Source organism: Eretmochelys imbricata, chromosome 5 (genome assembly GCF_965152235.1).
Source record: "Eretmochelys imbricata isolate rEreImb1 chromosome 5, rEreImb1.hap1, whole genome shotgun sequence".
Taxonomy (NCBI): domain Eukaryota; kingdom Metazoa; phylum Chordata; order Testudines; family Cheloniidae; genus Eretmochelys; species Eretmochelys imbricata.
Genome location: NC_135576.1, coordinates 29,824,712 through 29,847,187, shown reverse-complemented (window position 1 = coordinate 29,847,187; position 22,476 = coordinate 29,824,712). Strand labels below are relative to the sequence as shown.

General features: G+C 44.5%; 1 protein-coding gene and 1 pseudogene across 1 annotated transcript in view; one reads left to right on the top strand and one right to left on the bottom strand.

The window, feature by feature from the left end:
• GHR (growth hormone receptor) overlaps positions 1–22,476 on the bottom strand; it is a 207,707-nt gene that overhangs the window by 177,946 nt on the left and 7,285 nt on the right. The gene's annotated exons all lie outside the window — the stretch shown is intronic.
• LOC144264515 (myelin-associated neurite-outgrowth inhibitor pseudogene) lies at positions 17,579–18,156 on the top strand (annotated as a pseudogene).

The window sequence follows — 22,476 nt, the reverse complement described above, 5'->3', positions numbered from 1 at the left end:
GAACTGACCTCAGCATTCTTGCTCACCTCTTACAGGTCCACGCAAAAGACCTTTCTGAACACAAGAGCTTTTCCATTCTGCAGCTTATAATAAATAAAAAAAATTGGGACAGTTTATTTATGGTGGGTTATAACCAACAAGCTTATTTAAAAAAAAAAAAACCAAAACATTTTATTTGCAAAATTCAAGTTGATTGTGTCCTTTCTAAATGCCAGCCCCTTTTTTCAGCCAGTTGAACTGACCAGTAATGTAGCAGAAACTCATACAGCTGACACCATTTCTCAAGTAGGTTCCCAGCTTCCCTTGATCAGTTAGAATGCAGAGTAGTAGCCTAGCTGTTATAAACACATCTCTCCACTGCCTGCTTCAGGAATATTTAATTAAATATAAATACATTAAATACAATTAAATAAATATAAATATAGTTTTCACCATAGAATTCATTTAGCAGGCAAAAAGGGTCTTTCATATATATTACTTGTATAGGTAGCCTGCAGTGCAAAGTGAGTACAGCAGTCCTGCTGCAGGGGAAAGGAATTTAAGTTAACAGTGATTGTTTTGTAAATAACAGCACTTCTAGTACACAGCCATTCACATCTTCACAGCGCTCTGCAAACCTTTGTAATTTGGCATGCCATACCGAAAGGACAATTGGAAAAAAATTATAATTAAAATTGGGAAGCCCACACTGCCGCAATTCAAAGCACTGGACTATTCTGGCTCCAATGCTCAGCACACGTGCAGTTGAGCTCCAAGGTCAACTTTAAAGGGAGATAGAGGGTGAGACATACAGGGTAATGAGACAAGCTGGAAAGATAATGTGTGTGGGCAGCTATAAGTACAGCAGGTGATAGTCACAAGGTCATCCATCCTTTGAGAGCACTGGTCAGTAATTTTAGCCCCTCCCCCCAGCTGCCAAGCCTTCCCATGTGCCACATTGGCAAACATCCCTGACCTCAGTTCCACTCACATCTCTCAGCTGCCAACTTCGCCTCATCACCCAGGGACAAGCCCCCTTCACACACTCTCCCCATGACTCCAAACCTTCCACAGTGGCAAAATCAACGGCACTTAGCACTTTTATAGCCCTTTCTGATCACCCTAGGCACAAATTGGAAGACACGCTAACATTGGATTTCCAAGAAAAACCCTTCTCTGGAAGGGGAATAAACAGAGAAAGCATGTACAGGGATCATCTGGAAGTTTAACGCAAGACTGTGCTATGCAAGAGCAACGACCCTATGTACCCAAAAGTCAACAACTAGATTCCAAGTATTTTAGAAACTGAACTCAGTATTGCTTCAGTTAACAACGTTTACAAGTCTGACTCAGTTCCAGAGGCATAGGGAACATTCTCATTTTGCAACAGACCTCAGGAAGAGCAAGAGCTGCTACCCCTGGAGAGCCCGGAGACAGAAAAACCAGCCTCCAGCTTAGTATTTGTCTTTGCAAAGCCTGAAAAGCTTCAGTTAGGAGCAAAAGGGAAACTATATGTGAGTGGCTTACTTCAGACACCACAGGTACCACCCTAATCCTTAGAAAAGTCCTGACAGGATCTTTACAGACTACAAAACAAGCAGGACCTTGTTTAAACATTTAATCTGAAAGGACAGTTTCAGGGGCAGCGCTTCAATGTCATGCTAATGTAACTGCTGGAACTGATCTAGATTCCTCAAGTAGAGCTTTTTTAGTATTTCACCACCTAGCCTGGAGATAAAGGCAGTCTTTCACTAAAGCAGTTTTCAAATATTTGTTTTGGGGACTATAAAAGTAGAAAAGAAAAGAGAAAGATCTGTCCTTAAATGGCAGGAGCGTGAGTGTTTACAGTTAGGGAATCTGCATGATTCAAGTTAGTTTTCTCATTGCTTTTAATCATACGTGTAAATGTTTTAGACGGACATTCTGCTATTAATCAGTGTATCAGGAGTGTTTAGAAACTATAGTAATGGGGGCTATAGAAAAGAGTAGAATAATAAATACTAGTAAGACCAAAACCATCCAGACAGTTGGTCTTAAGTACTTATAGAAGTATAATACTGTTGTTAAGGCAGATTGTGCCTTTGGAGATCTGGGTTCAAATTCCGGCTATGCCACAGACTCCTGTGTGACCTTGGACAAGTCGTTTAATTACTCTCTGTGCCTCCGTTCCCCATCTGTACAAAGGGGTTAAAATCATTCCTTTCTCTTATTCTTTTAAGTGGTCTATTTAGAGTGTGAACGCTTCGGGGCAGAATTGTCTCTTACTGTGTGTGTGTACAGTGCCTCGCACAATGGGGCTCGGATCTCAGATGGGGCCCTCTTCAGGCTACTGTATTATAAATACAATGCATTTTAATAACTTACACACAGAACCAAAAGGAGAGAGGTGGGGAAAAGGGTAGGAGCAGATGAAGATAACCCTCAGAAGCCTATGTCCAAAGATGGCCCCAGCCGCTTTGTGATGAAAAGTCTTTAAAATTTAATTTAAAACGTGTTGGGGCACTTGAAACAAGTCTGCTGGGGAGGGGATTGTTCAAATTACTGTATTTAGTGCTCCAATACTACAGCAGTGAGCACTACAGAAATTCCATAAGTAGATAAATGTGGCAATTATCTGCATCGGCCTGTTCACACACAACCTGGGTGCACTAGTCCATTATCCTTACTGTTGTTTTTTCCCTAATTCTTATCACCCTGGTGTAACCCCTCCTCCTCCCCAGAGCCTGGAGACGCATGCTTTTAAAGAAGTATCATTATAAGCAAGCAAACTATTGTTGTATCATATCTGTGACATTCAATAGCAGCACTGAGGCAGCCCATCATCTGAAAATGGCTCAAAAGCGAATCCTGTCCATGGTTTTCATAACCTCTGGAGACCAGCTTGTTTCAAGGGCACAGGATTGTCATCTTCCTCCTAGAGAGGACATGTGAGGGGCAGAGTCTTCCAAAACAATCTACCTTCCAGTCTACATACTATTGCTACGCACACCCCATGAACTGTAACACACAATAGGCTTCTTATCATCACCTGAACCAGACACATTGTTACAATAGCTCAGTGAGAAATCACCAAGTATGGGGACCCACTATTTCATTAACAGGACAAATTCTGCTCTCTAAAGCAGCTTCCACTGAAATCAATAGGAACAGAATTGATATAAAAGAGATATATAGCTGCATTCGAATCAGACATCAGCAGAGACCAGTTTTACTTTAGGTAGACTACATTTTATGTCTGTTCAGTGGCCTCTTGATATCTGCATATCAACATGACAACGACTGGCACTGTATGAAAACAACTTAGAGCAGTTATCAAATTTATATGAAAAGCTGTAACACATATATACACAGACATTTGTGCACGTGTATCTTTTTCTCACATCACTTGATCCTAGCAACCCTACACATCAGGTTGTATTCACTGGTCCCTTACAAATCCCTAATTTCAGGCACTTAACTCAGTGATGACGATTAAAAGCCACTCATACCAAGTATGACAAAGCCCAATGTAGCTAAAGCTGGAGGTCTCCCTTACAAAGTATTTTTTTCTACAGTCATTTCAGAAAAGTAGAAAAAACACAGCTGAGTTTTGGGGAGAGTCTGATTTCAGAAGGCATTTTGCTCTCCAGCAAAAATATATAAAATATTTAAAAGACAAAACATGTACACAGCCACACACAACTGCGTTTGTTTTGTATTAGAGCAGAACCTCAGAATTACAAACACCAGAGTTACAAACTGACTGGTCAACTACACACCTCATTTGGAACCAGAAGTACGCAATCAGGCAGCAGCAGAGATGAAAAAGAAAAAGAAAAAAAAAAACCCATGCAAATACAGTACAGTGTTAAACGTAAACTATTCAAAAATGAAGGGAAAGTTTAAGGAAAAGATTTGACAGGGTAAGGAAACGGTTTCTGTCCTTGTTTCATTTACATTAAGATGGCTGAAAGCAGCATTTTTCTTCTGCATAGTAAAATTTCAAAGCTGTATTAAGTCAATGATTAGTTGTAAACTTTTGAAAGAACCACCATAATGTTTTGTTCAGAGTTACGAAAAACCTCCACTCTCGAGGTGTTTGTAACTGAGGTTCTACTGTCTATTGTAATCTATCCTACTGTGTCAACACATGTCTATAGACTGCCAGTTCTCCAGGGCAGAGATCTCGTTATTTGTTTGGCACAATTTACCAATTATAAGTTATACTTATGGCACTATATGAGCCATAAGTAAAATGGAACCTGGGGCCAGATTTTCTGCTTCCATTTGCCAGACCAATCTAATAATCTGTTTAGCGCAGATGAAGATTAGGAGAGTTTTGTACTTAACCAAGTACATATCCATATGTGGATTTAGGTGCATAAACTTTGAGTAACCAATGTTTCAAAATGTTGGCTACTACAGCTGTGTACTATTTCTCTCAAGGCTGAAATTCCCCTAGCAATGCAAGGGCTGTACAAAACCCTCAGTGTAGTATTTCTGCCTGAGTTTGGGCAACTCACTCAATCTCTCTGTGTCTCAGTTATACCACTGCCCTACCTAACAGGGGAGAGGTAAGGACACATACATTAAAGCTACTGAGGTGCTCAGATACTAGAGTAATGAGGACCATATAAGTACCTAAAATAATGAAGACAGATATTGTAGCCACCATGATTGCATTGTGCAAAGTGGCTGAATATGAAGGAGTATTTGGTGGAAACAGCCTTCATGCTGGTTCATCACAGGCAGGCAGGCAGGCAGGCAGAGGAGTGTGGCATGTTGCCATGGGTTGTCATAGGTCAGTGATGCCATAACCCATCCATTTTTCACTGGGGTGGACCCTGCCTCTTTCCCCTGAGGCTCCACCCCCTGGCAAGGCCAACATGGAGCCCAGGCAGTTGTGGGAGCCATGCGGACCCTCCACTTGCCCGGAACGTGGGGAGGCTGAAGAATAGCCCCTGGCCCATGTCTCCGCCCCCTGGCCTCCCCACCTGGCCCAGGGCAGGTGGAGGTAAAGGGTCCGTGACTCCATGCCAACTCCCCACAGCTGCCTGTGTGGCACTCCCCGACCCAGCTCTGGCTCCTGGAGGGGCCCTTGGAGCCACGGCCCGGCCATGATAAGAGCTGCACAGGCAGCTGTGGGAGCCGGGGCAGACCCTCCACCTGCCCACAGTGCGGGGGCCCCGCTGAGAACAGCCTCAGCCTATATCCTGACCCCCTGCCCAGGGTGGGTGGAGGGTCCACCCCAGCTCTTCACAGGTGCCCCTGCGACTCTTACCATGGTCAGGCTGCAGCTCCTAGCCCCCACCCCATCTGGAGCCAGGTCGGGGAGAGCTGCCTGGCAGCTGTGAGGAGCGGGTCCATTTACCTGCCCTGGATGGGGCGGGGAAGGACATGGGCAGGAGGCTACTTTTTCTTCCCCCACCCCCTGCTCTGGCTTCCAGCTTGGCCGGGGCCTCTGGGGGGAGAGGAGGGATGGGGTCCCCAACCCCCCCCCCACTTTTGGAAAGGCTCTGGTGCCCCTGCCATAGATCCAATGGCTAAAAAATCTCACGTATGGTGTGAGTGCAGAGCACAGCTCCTATTCCAAACCCAGAGGTGGAGTAATAGCCGCAGAAGAACTACTCCATTTCCTACTCTAAGCTTTGAGTCTGCCCCTAAACTGTTCCCCTACAATCAGGTTTTGTCAGTTGGAGGCAGAGGAATCTCACCCTAACAACATTATTGTGACAAGAATACACCTCACTGATTTCAATGGCATTAACCAGTGTTCCCAGCAGAGTTAACCCAGGTTTTTCATTTTCCCCAAATGGATTGCATGGTAGCAGCAACCATCCCAGTGTAATAATACTACAAAAGCATAAAGTGTTTCTAGCATAACAGAGCAAATTTTTCCTTTTTAAATTAAGTATACGTGTCTGAGCATGAAAAGGAAGTAAATCTTGTGATGTAATCCAGACAGCCACATAGGAATAGTACCAGCCTCTACTAGACAACATGATCCCTATTCGAACCTAATTATAGTCAGCTGTGCTCTGGTGTGCCTAACTGGTGGAGATTTGATCTCTTATTATAATCCCTTCGTTGTTGTCTGTCACAATCTTTTGAGCGTATTTATGTTTGAAAATATGCTAATCAAAATACAGAATTTAAATATTGTCCACTGTGTCACTCTCTGATCATAGTTACGGGTGCATGAAAAATTAGCTTGAGAAATCTGATCTATGGGAGGGGAGAGTGTTGTAGCATTCTAAACAAACAAAACCACCTGGGTCTTGGCATTCCACAGATACTTGGTGTAAAATGCTGGAAACTGATGAAAGTGGTACTCCTAACTCAGCAATACAGGATTGGATATGCCTTTGCCTTCTGCATTTAACACTGCTTTAACTCCACTGGCCTCAATGGAGTTATTTCAACTGCACACTGGCGGAAGTCCGGAGTCAGGGTTATCACAGGTAAATCTGGCTGTGTGTGTAAAATTTTGCATGCAAATGCCACATTTCTAAACATCTGTTACTAATAGTCTATACAAATGGGTAGAATACATAAAAGGCAATTCATAGATACTGTTTTCCTAATCTTTTGAAAACAACTGGTCTGTTTGGCAACTAAATTTCAGTTACAAAACGTAAAAATCTAGACAAAATGATTACAGACAATAACGGATTAAGCCTATTACATTTCCGGAGAACAGCAAGTTAAGTCTATTATGTTTACACATTTATTTCTCTAAGTATTTTGCCATCTTTGTAGACCTTCAAAATAATTTGATCTTCAGCTGCAATTAAAGAAAGTTTTGGCTCTCTGTAACAAAACAAAACACCACCAAAATGTATTTTCCAGTCTGTAGAACTCCCAAGTATGTGCCAGAACGTAATTAGCTATAACAAGCATAAAATGACATACAGACTAAAAGCACTCAGGCCTTAATGCTTAATATGTACGAATATGGAATGTTTTTGCATCAAATCTTTTATGCACAATTGGAATTTTTAATTCAAAAAGAAGAGAATCATGGCAACCTACCACAGAGGCAGAGTTCAGATAACTGAGAAGGAAAAAGTTTCTCTCCAGTCATCCAAGTTGCCTGCACTGATTACTTTTATTTTATTGTATCCACTGCTGCTCTGAATGAAAGCAGAGATGGAGGGATGTGTGGCTGACAGAATATTCTCCAAAAAGAAAAGGAGTACTTGTGGCACCTTAGAGATGAACAAATTTATTTGAGCATAAGCTTTCGTGAGCTACAACTCATTTCATCGGATTCTGTAGCTCATGAAAGCTTATACTCAAATAAATTTGTTCGTCTCCAAGGTGCCACAAGTACTCCTTTTCTTTTTGTGAATACAGACTAACACGGCTGCTACTCTGAAACAGGATATTCTCCAAGACTCTGGAATTTTCTTGCTTGATCTGTCAGAGCCCCAACTTGTTAGTTTTCTGGACACACTGAAGAGCTCATCTTTTCTTGACAGTACACTGGGAGATGGGATTGGGTGGGGAGCAATGTTCCCTGTTTTTGATAGGCTGTGTGCACACAAAATTTCTTCTGTACAAATTGTTGTGCTTCTGTGCAAACTGTTGTGCTTCTGTGCAAACCGTTGTGCATGCAGTGTTTCGCCATGTGCATGTAATTCTAATGAGGCAATTTCAATTTTGGATTTTTGGGGGAATATCTAGGGTTCTGGTTAGGTGCCAGAGATCTCAGAAAAATTAAATGAACTCTTCCAATGATCAACACTGGGTGTTGAGTAATTTCCTGTTTCCTGAACTAGCACTCACTTACGGTCAGATCTTGCAGATATAAGAGTTTTTCAGGTTCTATTTATCAACAAAGAACATGGGGAAGTCATAATAGAATAAAATAATCTCTTTTTCCAGTCACCGGACTGTCAGTTGTATGCATATCCTATGCATGTTTGTCCTAAATGCTTGCATAGGTACTTTAGTATTACTTAACAATAAAGCTGTGAAGAACCTGATATAACTTCTCTGTGTACAAGACAGACCTGCTGCCAACTGGGTCTTACACTAACAGGCAAATTGGACTCTAGTAACAATGATGCACTGTTTCTGCATTGTTGACTCTTTCATACCCCCTAACAGCATCAGTCACTGAGGCAATTAAATATGAGTTAATGGCTTTCTCCCCTTACAGATTTTCACTGCCTCCATAGTAACAGTCTGAATGGTGATAAGGGAACTTTACTGGTCTGGCTCTTTAGGTAGTTATTCATAGCTCACAAGGATCTTTAATTCATGTGAAACTTTCAACAGATCACACTAGCTGCAAAGAAAAGAGCCCCTGTACGGATGTAATTGGGAAACTGTTACATTTAGCATGCTACCTTTAAAATGAAAACAAAATTTGATGGTTGCAACTATTATTTGGCACTGTATTTATTCTAAGGGCATGTCTACACTACACGACTTAAGTCGACCTATGTAATTACTGTGGTGGCTGATGTCCACGCTACCTTCCTTCTATCAGTGGTGCACGTCCTCATCAGAAGCACTTCCACTGACTGAAGAGGGGCAATGTGGGAGGCTGAAAACCCGGGCTCTCAGCTCTGCACAGCACCGTGCTGGGGGCCCAGCTGCCTCCCTGCTCCCTCCCAGGCTTCTTGGCTCCCTGAGTGGGGAGCAGCCAGGCTCTAGCTCAGGGGTCGGCAACCTTTCAGAAGTGGTGTGCCGAGTCTTCATTTATTCACTCTAATTTAAGGTTTCGCGTGCCAGTAATACATTTTAATGTTTTTAGAAGGTCTCTTTCTATAAGTCTATAATATATAACTAAACTATTGTTGTAAAGTAAATAAGGTTTTTAAAATGTTTAAGACGCTTAACTTAAAATTAAATTAAAATGCAGAGTCCCCCCCGGACCAGTGGCCAGCTCACGTGCTGCCTTTGGCACCTGTGCCATAGGTTGCCTACCCCTGCTCTAGCTGCATGGCTTTCTTGTCAATTTCACAGCTCCAGCATGCAGCCCTGAAATTGACAAGACAGCCAACAGCCGACATAAGTAATGCGTGTCTACACAGACGATGCATCACCCTAACTACACTGACAAAAGCCCTATGCCTCTCATGGAGGTGGAGTTATTAGGTCGGTGTAGTAGGGCACTTACATCGGCAGGGCAAGTCTGTAGTGTGTACACTTAAGTAATTAGTTCAACGTAAGCTGCCTTATGTCAACTTAACTGTGTAATGTAGACCAGGCGTAAGGGTGTGCAAAAAGGGAAAGCACACCAGACTCAACTCTGCAGTCAATCCATCAACATGACTTTTGACCCATAATGCTTTGCCCTATAATGAGACAAATATAAATTTGAAGACCCTGGACTGCATGACTTTTCCTTCTGCTCTAATCTGGAAGCCAGCACTAAGAACACAATGGGCGTGAGATGCTAGAGAAGCAGGCAGCACTTACTGTCCCAGGATAAATGGCTGGGTAGAGGCCGGGCCATACCCCCACGCACAGTTGCTGTCTTACAAGCTGCACTGCAAAAAACACATGCTATACCTATTCTGCAGTCATAGCCAGGCTGCTGGTGACAGCTACTTAGAAGGTATCGAGCTCCTAGCCACCACAGGCATAATGCTTCCAGAGATTGCTACCTAGGAAAAATAAAACATCCCCTCCCCTTCCTCACCACCCATAACATTAATATGGCTGTAAAAGCCAGAGTCAAGCCCAAATGTGAGAAATAAGAGTGTACTATAATCTAGAAGCTACTATGCTGAGAGGCCCTGAGACTGCTCTGTTCTTTAATAACTCTTCATACACATTACAGTGCACTCAATAAAGCCTTGATAATGCCATAATGCAATCTCACTGAAATTAACTTTGAGCAATTGTAGAAAATTAAACTCCCCAGAAAATTCAACTCCCCAAAGGTGGTGGCTGTCCTCTTATACTCCCCATTTTTGGCTGCCTTCTACCAACTCCAGATGGTTCACACCCCTTTAAGGTGCTTTGTGACAGCCTTGGATCTTTACTTCCCAGCTTCTACATGCTTGACTATATTGATGATCTAAGACTAAACAACACTGTTCAAGGCCTCCCGATTCCCAGATAATTCTTTCTAACAGTCCCCATGGCACATCCCCATTGCCCTTCCTCTTTGCCGACTGTTAAATCCATCACTACGAAATGGCTGTCTTCTACAGACTAGCACAGCCAATAATGAGAGAAAAAAGAAAAAGTTTTACATAACATTCAGGTTGTGACAAATAATAAAAATGCCTAACCCTGGCATCGTAGATCTCAAAAGGCTTTACAAAGAAGGTTGATATCATTATTCCAGTGTTACAGATGGGGAAATTGGAGACACAGGAAGGTAAAGTGACTTGCTCAAGGTCATCCAGGAGGCCACCGGCAGAACTTGGAATGGAACCCAGGTCTCCTGAATCTCTGTCCAGATAATGGTCAGAGCCAGAAAATCCAAAGCCACCAACTGAAAGTATATCCTTTTTTACATTGATGTGAGCACGCAACAGCATAGGAACAGGCCCATGCAAAAAGCAAAAGGCCAATTTCTCAATCTCAGGGACAGCAAGGACTGAGAGGGTTCTGAAGGCATTATCCTGTGGCTACTGGGAAGGAAGGAAGGAGGAAGGAATGTACAGCTAGCTACTCTTTTGGTTGATCAGGACCAGCATAGATGGACTCTGCAGTGAGCCCCATGTAATGCTCAGTTGAAGAACACTACCATAAATTAAAGGTGGTGGGAGAAAGGAAAATGCAATTTACCACAAAACGAAAACTGGGAGGGAGCTGAGTCAAAAGTCAGTGCACAAAATCAGACCTGTCTGTGAGCAAATATTTACATTGTGGGAGATATGAAGAAGTCGGTGTTGTTCATCTGGGAAACTCATACCCTTCTACCATAATTCCTGTTCTGCGCAGCCCCAAAAATGGACATGTCCTGTGTAGCTGGAAACCCCATTCGAGAGCTTGGCAGCTGCAACACAACACCATCCAAGATTGCCTGGGCAGAGCCATCCTGCCACCCGTGGGGGAAGGTTGCCATAAATGCTGCCATCTCCGGAACCAACAGCCAACTGCGACCGGACACCGTCATCACCAACGAGGCCCGGAAGAAGATCATCATGGTGGACGTCACAGTGACCTTCCAGAACAGGGTCTCAGTCTTTCACAATGCCTGAGCTCGAAAGGTAGAGAAATATGCTTCTCTGGCCGAAACTTTGAGAGCTATGGGTTACCAGGTTCAGAGATACACACTGATCGTCGGAGCCTTGGGTGTATGGGACCCTAGTAACGAAAGAGTGCTGAGAGAATGCAGAATCTGTCAATGCTACGCTCAGCTGATGCGGCAACTCATGGTGTCAGATGCCATCAGGTAGTTGAGGGACATTTACATAGGACACATCACTGGACATCGGCAATACTAGGAGGGATGATACTTTCCTCATGGATTGTATTTTATAAATCAGGGGTGGGCAAACTTTTTGGCTCGAGGGCCACATGTGGGTATGGAAATTGTATGGCGAGCCATGAATGCTCACGAAATTGGGGGTTGGGGTGCGGGGAAGGGTGAGGGCTCCGGGGTGTGGCCAGAAGTGAGGAGTTCAGGGTGTGGGAGGGGGCTCCAGACTGGGGCAGGGGGTTCGGGTGCGAGCTCTGGCATGGGGTTGGGGATGAAGGGTTGGGGGTGCAGGGGGGTGCTATGGGCTGCTCAGAGGGCAGGAGGGGGGGGTCAGGGGTGCAGGCTCCGGGTGGCACTTACCTCAAGCAGCTCCCGGAAGCAACGGCACGTCCACCTCCAGCTCCTATGCCTCTACACATAGGAAACGGAGGGGGGACATGATGCTGCTTCTGGGAGCCATGTGGAGCAAAGGCACACGCGGAGTGGGGCCAGCCCCGGACCCTGCTCTCCGGCGGGAGCTTGAGGTTCGGATTAAAATGTCTGAAGGGCCGGATGTGGGCCCCGGGCCATAGTTTGCCCACCCCTGTTCTAAATGGACAACCTACCTAATCCTCATTTACTAGGGACAATCTCCACTCATTGATATATTTTGCTTTCCACAAAAAAATCTCGGTACAACTTTTCATGAGTGATGTACCCAAGTATTCGGATTCTAATATCTAACCTTCTGTTAAATCTATCGACCTAAATTTGGGTTATTGCCGATTATGTGCTCTATGTATCATATGACTTTTAAAAACAAACTTTGTATTTGTGGATAATCTAAGCACTATGCCCAGACGTACAGAGACTCTTTTCTCAACCTATGTATTATATTATATATATATATATATATTTTTAACCATTACCTTTAATAAAATTTTTATATCTAGCACATAAACACCTTGCAACGCCGGCTACAGACGTGCCATGCAAACACATGTTCTCAATTACTGGTGACATTGTAAATAAGAAGAGGGCAGCATTATCTCCCATAAATGTAAACAAACTTGTTTGTCTTCGCGATTGGCTGAACAAGAAGTAGAACTGAGCAGGCTCTAAAGTTTTATATTATTTTATTTGTGAGTGTAGTTATGTAAAAGAAAGATCTGTATTTGTAAGTTACACTTTCACAATAATGAGACTACATTACTGTACTTGTATGAGGTGAATTGAAAAATACTATTTCTTTTGTTTGTCATTTTTACAGTGCAAATATTTGTAATAAAAATAATAAAGCGATTACTGTACACTTTGTATTCTGTTGTAATAGAAATCAATATATTTGAAAATATACAAAACATCCAAAATATTTAATAAATTTCTATTAGTATTCTATTATTTAACAGTGCTATTAATCATGATTAATTTTTTTTGAGTTAATCATGTGAGTTAACTGTGATTAATCGACAGCCCTACTTTGAACACAAATTCAGATTCTGGCCAAATTGCTGATAGTTTTTAACATAACTGCTCAAAGATTCATAGTCAGAAGATAACAGCAGCCCTTCCCTGTAGAACAGACATAAATTGCCGCCTTCTTCTTCATGGCCAGTACTGATGTTCATGCAGCACAAGTCATGGAAGCGGAGGGGATTATGAGGATACTCTGCTCCCTTTCATTCTACTTCTTCATCCCTTCCCATGGTCAGCCCATGTCAACTTCCCATAAATAAATAAATCATCTATGAGCTGGGACTAAGTAGATGAATTTTCAGCCCCAGAGATTGAGAAGCAAAAGTTCATATGGGTTGGAGGAGGGAAACAGAACAGAATCAGACTGATAGATAACAATGAAGTCCCTACCATGTCTCTATGATATTGCGTACTCAGTGAGGGAGAAACCATATAATTTTCATGCTAGCTTCCAAAGTGTCTGATTAATTAGATCAGAAACAAGATTCTTCTCTGTTGCATTCTTCTCTGTGCTCTCTCACTTCTCAAACTTTCACCTACACACCCCAGGATTACAGTTATTGCATTGCAGTCTCTGCCAAAGACGGCTCCTTGGCAAATTGCCATTTTTCAAATAGGAACATATTTCATTTGTTTTAATAAGTTCAGAGATGTAAATAACTAGTCAGAATCCTTCTTCCATATCAGCCTTAAGAGAAAGGAAACAGTAAGTCAACAGAAATGACCGACACTAAACAAACTTTACACATTTCATACGAAGAGATATGAATAAAAGCTGTATCACAACTAAATATGTGATGCAGAAATACCTATTTTCAGTTCTCAGTGCCCAGTTTGGGGTTGCTGAACTGTGACTATTACACAGCAGTGCAATCAATGTGCGATCTGGAAATCACAGCACTAGAAACTTCTAATAAAATAGAAATTCTACCTCACCAAGAATATTTCAGGAACTACAACAGGCCCATGTGAACCTGATCCTTGTTATCGTGTGAAAACCTTTGCAAAATTACATGTCAGAGGTTTCAGAGTAACAGCCGTGTTAGTCTGTATTCGCAAAAAGAAAAAGAGTACTTGTCGCACCTTAGAGACTAACCAATTTATTTGAGCATAAGCTTTCGTGAGCTACAGCTCACTTCATTGGATGCATACTGTGGAAAATACAGAAGTTGTTCTTATACATACAAACCATGAAAAAATGGGTGTTTACCACTACAAAAGGTTTTCTCTCCCCCCACCCCACTCTCCTGCTGGAGGTGCAATTCAGGATCCTGTTATTCCAGCGGTTACATTGTTTGTCCACCTGTATTATACATGCTATGCAGTTGGTGCTGGAAAGTGAGAGAATTTAGAAATTTAAAGTACCTGATCCTAAGCCGTATGAAGTCCATTGACTGCAATAGGTTTTGGAGGGAGACAGAAGGAAGACAACGTGCTGGATGGGAGACCTTGTTTGCCTCATCTCATGCCCTCCCCCCAAAAAAAACTTAATCAAGAAGCCAGAGAAAAAAAGCCATGGTTTTGATGTTCACACTATTACTACCTTGTCGTATTTAAAGAGCTAAGATTCAAATCTCCTTCACCAACATGCAAAGTAAAAGTCACAGAATCAAGAAAGGTTTCAGAGTAACAGCTGTGTTAGTCTGTATTCACAAAAAGAAAAGGAGTACTTGTGGCACCTTAGAGACTAACCAATTTATCTGAGCATAAGCTTTCGTGTAGAAGATCTTTTTATACACACACAGCATGAAAAAATACCTCTCCCCACCCCACTCTCCTGCTGGTAATAGCTTATCTAAAGTGATCACTCTCCTTACAATGTGTATGATAATCAAGGTGGGCCATTTCCAGCACAAATCCAGGGTTTAACAAGAACATCCGGGGGGGGGGGGGGAAATAGGAAAAAACAAGGGGAAATAGGTTACCTTGCATAATGACTTAGCCACTCCCAGTCTCTATTCAAGCCTAAATTAATTGTATCCAATTTGCAAAAGAATTCCAATTCAACAGTTTCTCACTGGAGTCTGGATTTGAAGTTTTTTTGTTGTCATATCGCAACTTTCATGTCTGTAATCCTTATACCAGAAACCTACTGACCGCTATTCCTACCTACATGCCTCCAGCTTTCACCCTGACCACACCACACGATCCATCGTCTACAGCCAAGCTCTGTGATACAACCACATTTGCTCCAACCCCTCAGACAGAGACAAACACCTACAAGATCTCTATCAAGCATTCTTACAACTACAATACCCACCTGCGGAAGTGAAGAAACAGATTGATAGAGCCAGAAGAGTTCCCAGAAGTCACCTACTACAGGACAGGCCTAACAAAGAAAATAACAGAACGCCACTAGCTGTCACCTTCAGCCCCCAACTAAAACCCCTCCAATGCATTATTAAGGATCTACAACCTATCCTGAAGGATGACCCAACACTCTCACAAATCTTGGGAGACAGGCCAGTCCTTGCCTACAGACAGCCCCCCAACCTGAAGCAAATACTCACCAGCAACCACATACCACACAACAGAACCACTAACCCAGGAACCTATCCTTGCAACAAAGCCCATTGCCAACTGTGCCCACATATCTATTCAGGGGACACCATCACAGAGCCTAATAACATCAGCCACACTATCAGAGGCTTGTTCACCTGCACATCCACCAATGTGATATATGCCATCATGTGCCGGCAATGCCCCTCTGCCATGTACATTGGTCAAACTGGACAGTCTCTACGTAAAAGAATCAATGGACACAAATCAGATGTCAAGATTATAACATTCATAAACCAGTCGGAGAACACTTCAATCTCTCTGGTCACGCGATTACAGACATGAAAGTTGCGATATTATAACAAAAAAACTTCAAATCCAGACTCCAGCGAGAAACTGTTGAATTGGAATTCTTTTGCAAATTGGATACAATTAACTTAGGCTTGAATAGAGACTGGGAGTGGCTAAGTCATTATGCAAGGTAACCTATTTCCCCTTGTTTTTTCCTATTTCTCCCCCCCTCCCCCGGATGTTCTTGTTAAACCCTGGATTTGTGCTGGAAATGGCCCACCTTGATTATCATACACATTGTAAGGAGAGTGATCACTTTAGATAAGCTATTACCAGCAGGAGAGTGGGGTGGGGAGAGGTATTTTTTCATGCTGTGTGTGTATAAAAAGATCTTCTACACTTTCCACAGTATGCATCCGATGAAGTGAGCTGTAGCTCACAAAAGCTTATGCTCAAATAAATTGGTTAGTCTCTAAGGTGCCACAAGTACTCCTTTTCTTTTTGAGAATCAAGAAAGGCAACCCTTCTCTAAACCCGTCCTGCAAGGTCTGGACTACCCACCTGTCCCAATGGAATTGACGGTGCTTGAGAACTTTTAGGATGAATCTCAATGAAGTGAATGAAAACTTTGGATCAGGTCCTATATGAATAATCAAATTTATGCCAATCTGATCACTATCAATATTGCTGATGCATTACCATACCTAAATCATGCGGGAGATGTGATTTGATATCTCACATGGAACATGCTATCTAAATGCTCACTATTACCATGTTGCAGCTAATGCATGGACTTCTGTTTTTGAGGCTTCCAGTCTCACTATGCATACAATGCATTCCCACCCCTCCCCAATGGCTTCCTCCACAGAATTACTGGGCACATGCCAATCTGCACTTCACACTTTTAATGTTGTTTCTCCCTCTAGCCTAGATGTTACTGAATTGATCCTATTTCATGAGAGACCATAACTCAGTGCCGTACCCAGAGCGTGGCAGTCCCGGGGGCAGCTCCAGCCCTCTCCGCCTCTCTCCCAGTCTGCCTCAGGTTCGGCCCTCTGGCCAAGTCATAGGTCAGAAGCCAGAGCGGGGTGGGGAGAGGTGGTACCATGGAGCAGGCAGCTGTGGCTTTCCCCTGTCTGCTGCTGGTGCCCGGGCTTGCGGCAGCTCCTCAGCTTGCTGCCCCCTTTGACTGCTCATGCAGCCGGCAAGAGCAGCCTGGACAGGGTGACCCAGCTCTGGGGCAGCCGAGCCCTCGGGGAGCAGCCACCGCAGGGGGAGCCCTGCTGGCACACAGTCCCTAGCTACCCCCTCCCTGTACCCTGAGCTACTCCTCTGTCCGCGCACAGCCCCTAACTACCCCCTCCCTGCACCCTGAGCTACCCCCGTGCCTGCACACAGCCCCCAGCTACCCCCTCCCTGCATCCCGAGCTACCCCCTCCCTGCATCCCGAGCTACCCCATGTCTGCACACAGCCCCTAGCTACCCCCTCCCTGAATCCCGAGCTACCCCCATGCCTGCACACAGCCCCAGCTACCCCCTCCCTGCATCCCGAGCTACCCCCATGCCTGCACACAGCCCCCAGCTACCCCCTCCCTGCATCCCGAGCTACCCCCATGCCTGCACACAGCCCCCAGCTACCCCCTCCCTGCATCCCGAGCTACCCCCATGCCTGCACACAGCCCCCAGCTACCCCCTCCCTGCATCCCGAGCTACCCCCATGCCTGCACACAGCCCCCAGCTACCCCCTCCCTGCATCCCGAGCTACCCCCATGCCTGCACACAGCCCCCAGCTACCCCTCTCCATGTACCCTGAGTGGTTTTCAAATCACACAGCAGCAGGAGGCCCAGGCCCCAGCCACCGCTCTAGCTTCCGCCCCCTCCGACCGCGAGGCTCCACCCATTCCCTGGGCTGCAGCAGACACCGAGTGACAGAGCCAGAGCCGGGGCCGCTGCCACGAAGCGCCGCAGCCCGTTATTGAAGTCATGAATCCTGTTTATAGTCTTGAATCTTCTGGGGTTCCCTATGCAAATGCCAAAGGAATTGGTTATCCAACTGGTTTCTCAATGGGCTATGCAGCAGCTCTCCCTGCCTATTCCCCCAACGTGTACCCAGGAGCAAATCCTACCTTCCAAACAGGTTATACACCAGAAACACCATATGAAGTATCCTGTTTACCCACCAGTGGTGCAGTGCCACCTTATTCTTCATCACCCAACCCCTACCAGACTGCTGTGTATCCGGTTCGAAGTGCCTATCCACAGCAGAATCCAAAGGCACTTACTAGACGCAGCATTGATATGCAGCAACACCCCACATAATCCATCACCCCACAGCTGTGCAGCCTTATGGCATGCCAGCAACTATGTATCCTGCTCCAGTTCCACCACCAAGAGGAAATGGTGTGACTATGGGAATGTTGGCTGGGACCACTATGGCAATGTCAGCAGGTACTTTGTTGACAACTCTTTCCCCAACTCCAGTAGCCCCTCATCCAGTTACTGTGCCCACAAATTGGGCTCCAGGACCACGAACCTATAGCTATGTGCCCACACAGTGGTGATTATTCCGGTAGTGTAAGTTACCAGTGCCTACAGTTGAACCAGTGGCCTGTATATAAATGGCCACATGACTGCAGCTTCTTTCATGGAGATTTCACAGGAGTTAAGATATTCAGGGAAATTTTACAGTATGCCAATTCAGTGAATAGGGATATAAGTAGACTATTTTGCCTAAATGTCAGTTCATTTTGATCAAGTTGTGTAGGAGGAAGGATTTTTTTTTAAACACGTGTTGGGTTTTTTTTAAACTGAGTTAAAAAGTCCCGTCCCCCGCCCCCCCCAAAGCCCTTTGAGTTATATTTTTTGGTTGCACCCTCCCTGGCTGGCTTGCTGAGGTGAGTCAGGGAGTGGAGGTGGCACTCCTTCCCTGGACCCCACTGTGCGGAGCTGGCTCAAGCCCTGCCAGCCCCTGTACCCCCAAAATAGAAGTAAAACTACACCTATGCCCAAGGACCCTCCCGCGTCCCCGCTGGGCCTTGGAGTTTTTATAGCATGTTGAGGGGGGGCCTCTGAAAGAAAAAGTTTGAGAACACCGGATATAACTGACAGATCAAGGAACTTGGTGGTAGGCTTTAGAACTGAAATTATCCTTTGTCCACAGTCTGTCATTAGTATTACCTATGAGGGGTTTTTTTGTTTGTTTTTTTTAAACTACTTGCATTTATTTATAAGCATCTACCTACTACACTAGGTGATGAACAATAATTACACAAACCTTTAGTAAACTCCACAGGCCAAATCAGCTGTGAAAAAAGTATCCAACTCACCACATCCCATTCATTCTCTCATCTTTTCCTTATCCAACAGCCTCCTCCCCCAGAAAGGCTAGAGAAGCTTTGAAGGGGGTCCTGAAGATAACCAAACAAAGCTCTATTAGATACATGCGTGAGAGGAGAGGAAGATAAATGTATTGCAGAGTTGAGAATCCTTCACAGAGTATGCACTCTCACCAGTCCCCTCTCTTTTATTAGTTCATGCATCTCATTTAACATCTGCTGCAGCATCATGCGAGGTGACAAGTGGTCTCACAGGAACTCAAGACCCCAATTATTCAGGTTTTTACAGGCCAAAACCAATATCCTGAACTTCACTCCGAAACCAAGCCGGCAGCCACCCTAGATCAAGCAGCACAGGTATAACATGTTCCTTGAACTAGCACAGTTTAATAAGCCTTCAGCACCAGCTTCAAGCCAAATTTCCAAATCATCTGAAGGTGTAGAGCTCATTGCAGCAAGCCAATCTTCAGGAGACACAAGCATGAATCACTGTGGTGAGGTGTGCATCCAAAAGAGGAAAGGACAGATATTTTGCCAGCTGCAGCCCATAACACGGGAACTTGTCTGCTACATGAACATCCAAAAGTAGCTGGATGGGCAATAAAGCTGGGCAATTAAGCAAAATATCCAGGTTCCAAATAGCGGTAAAAACTACCAGGCACAATCCTTTAATTGAGATAACTCCTCTGGTTACATCCCCCAGCCTGTAAATATTATCTCCACTTTATCTGGATTGAGCTTCGGTCAGCTAGCTTTCATCCAGCCCCCAAACTCCATTAAGTACTGACCAAGTTCTTCAACTGCACTTGTATGAGGTGGAGATAGACCCTGTATGGAATAGAAACCAGAACTGCCGCATACTGGCCAACAGGCAGTAGATCCATGTGTGCCTGGCTCTATTTGTAGATTAGGGATAAATACTAAAAGTCCATTGGACTATGAAGCCAGTCCATAGGGGCTAGAGTAAGCACAGAGTTCTGTACATATGGCATAGTTTTCAAAGCTAACTTCAGATCTGTATTCCTTTTCTGTCTTAAAAACAAAACAAAATTAGGCTGAACAAGCAAAATTTCTTAAAATAAAAGGAAATAATAGAAATGTAGGATTGGAAGGGACCTTGATAGGTTATCTATTCCAGCCCCCAGCACACAGGCAGAACTAAGTAGTATTATCTACACCAGTGGTGGGCACACTACAGCCCGTGGGCCACATCCAGCCTGCGGGACCGTCCTGCCCGGCCCTTGAGCTCCCAGACAGGGAGGCCAGCCCCCGGCCCCTCCCCCGTTGGCTCCCCTCCCCGCAGTCACGCCGCCATGCGGGCAGCGCTCTGGGCAGCACTGCTGCCAGACATGCTGCTCCGAGCGGCATGGTAAGGGGACTCGGGGCTGGATAAGGGGCAGGAGCTCCTGGTGGCAATCAGGGGACAGGGAGCAGGGGCAGTTGGATGGGGCGGAGGGTCTGGGGGGGCGGTTAGGGGAGAGGGAACGGGGCGGGGTGGGGGGATTGGATAGGCATGGGAGTCCTGGGGCGCCTGTCAGGAGGCGGGGTTGTGGATAGGGGTCAGAGTAGTCGGGGGGGGGGTGGTCAGGGAACAAGGAGAAGGAGGGGTTGGATAGCTGGAGGGTTCTGAGTGGGGCAGTCGGGGGCAGTAAGTGGGAGGAGGGGGATGGGGGGGACGGGCTGCTTGGGGAGGCACAGCCTTCCCTACCTGGCCCTACATACAGTTTTGCAACCCCGATGTGGCCCTCGGGCCAGAAAGTTTGCCCACCCCAATCTACACCATCCCTGACAGGTGTTTGTCTAACCTGTTCCTAAAAACCTTCAATGACACAGATTCCACAACCTCTCTAGGTAATTTGTTCTATGGCTTACCTACCCTTACAGTTTAGGAAAAACTTCTAATGTCTAACCAAATTTCCCTTGCTGCAATTTAAGCCCATTACTTCTTTTCCTGTCCTCAGTGGTTAAGGAGAACAATTTATCATGCTCTTCTATTTAACAACCTTTTACATATTTGAAGACTGTTACATTGCTGCTCAGTTTTCTACAGACTAAACAAACACAATTTTTTCAATCTTTCCTCATAGGTCATGTTTTCTAGACCTTTAATCATTTTTGTTGCTCTCTTCTGGACTTTCACCAGTTTGTTCACATTTTCTCCCAAAGTGTGGTGCCTAGAACCGGACACAGTACTCCACTTGAGGCCTTACCAGTGCTGAGTAGAGTGGAAGAATTATTTCTTGTGTCTTGCTTACAAACACTCCTGCTCATACATCCCAGAATGATGTTCGCTTTTTTTTTCAAACAGTATTACACTGTTGACTCATATGTGATCCACTATAACCCACAGATCCTTTTCTGCAGTACTCCTTCCTAGGCAGTCATTCCCCATTTTCTATTTGTGCATTTCATTTTTCCTTCCTAAGTGCATTTGTCCTTATTAAATGTCATCCTATTTCTTTCAGAACATTTCTCCAGTTTGTCAACATCATTTTGAATTCTAATCCTGTCCTCCGGAGTGCCTGCAACCCCTCCCAGCTTGGTAGGATCCACAAACGATACAGTGTACTTTCTATGCCATTAACCAAACCATTCATGAAAATATTGAATACAACCGGACCTAGGACAGGTCCCTGGGGGAGCCCACTCAATATGCCCTCCCAGCCTGTGAAACGTTGCCAGTTGTGCATTCACTTTATACTAGGTTAGTCTAAAGCTATATTTCCCTAGTTTGTTTATGAGGTCAAGTGAGACAGTATTAAAACCTTATCAAAGTCGTGATGTGATATAGCTACTACTTCCCTCCAATCCACAAGGCTTGTTACCCTATCAAAGAAAGATATTAGGTTAGTATGACATGATTTGTTCTTGACAAATCCACAATGATTGTTATTTATTATCTTATTGTCTGCTAGATGCTTACAAATTGATTATTTTAATATTTATCTTTCCAGGTACTGAAGTTAATATGACATCTATAATTCCCTGGGTTGTCCCTCTTCCCCTTTTCAGAGATAGGTACTATATTTGCCCTTGTCCACTCCTCTGGGATGTCTCTGGTCCTCCTCCAGGTGTTGCAACCTGGTGCCCAGGGCCACACCACCACTCAAGTTAGCCCAAGATGACCTTCCATCATGATGAAGGGATGGACAGGCCAAATTTGAGTGAAAGGTGCTACAATTCCATGTGCCAGGTCGTAACACCTGGACCAGGGAGCTGGGCCCAGCCCTGCAGGACACTGGAGAAACTTCAGGATAAGTGCGGCGTGGGCTCACTCTCTGACCCTCCCTCAGGGCCTCCCATCTGAACCAGGCCAGTGAGTTAACCCACATAGAGCCTTCCAGCTCAGAAGTAACAGACAAACAGAGAAGTCCCAGTGTCTGACATTTTCAACAACATGACAAACCTGCAGACCTGCTCATAAGTATTGTTAAGCCTTTCTGAAGTTTATATTGTTTTCTAAGATATTTAACAAAAATAAAGTTACTATCAACTACATGTTTTATTGTTTCTTTTCCTGTGACTCCTTTTTAAAAGGTCACCTGC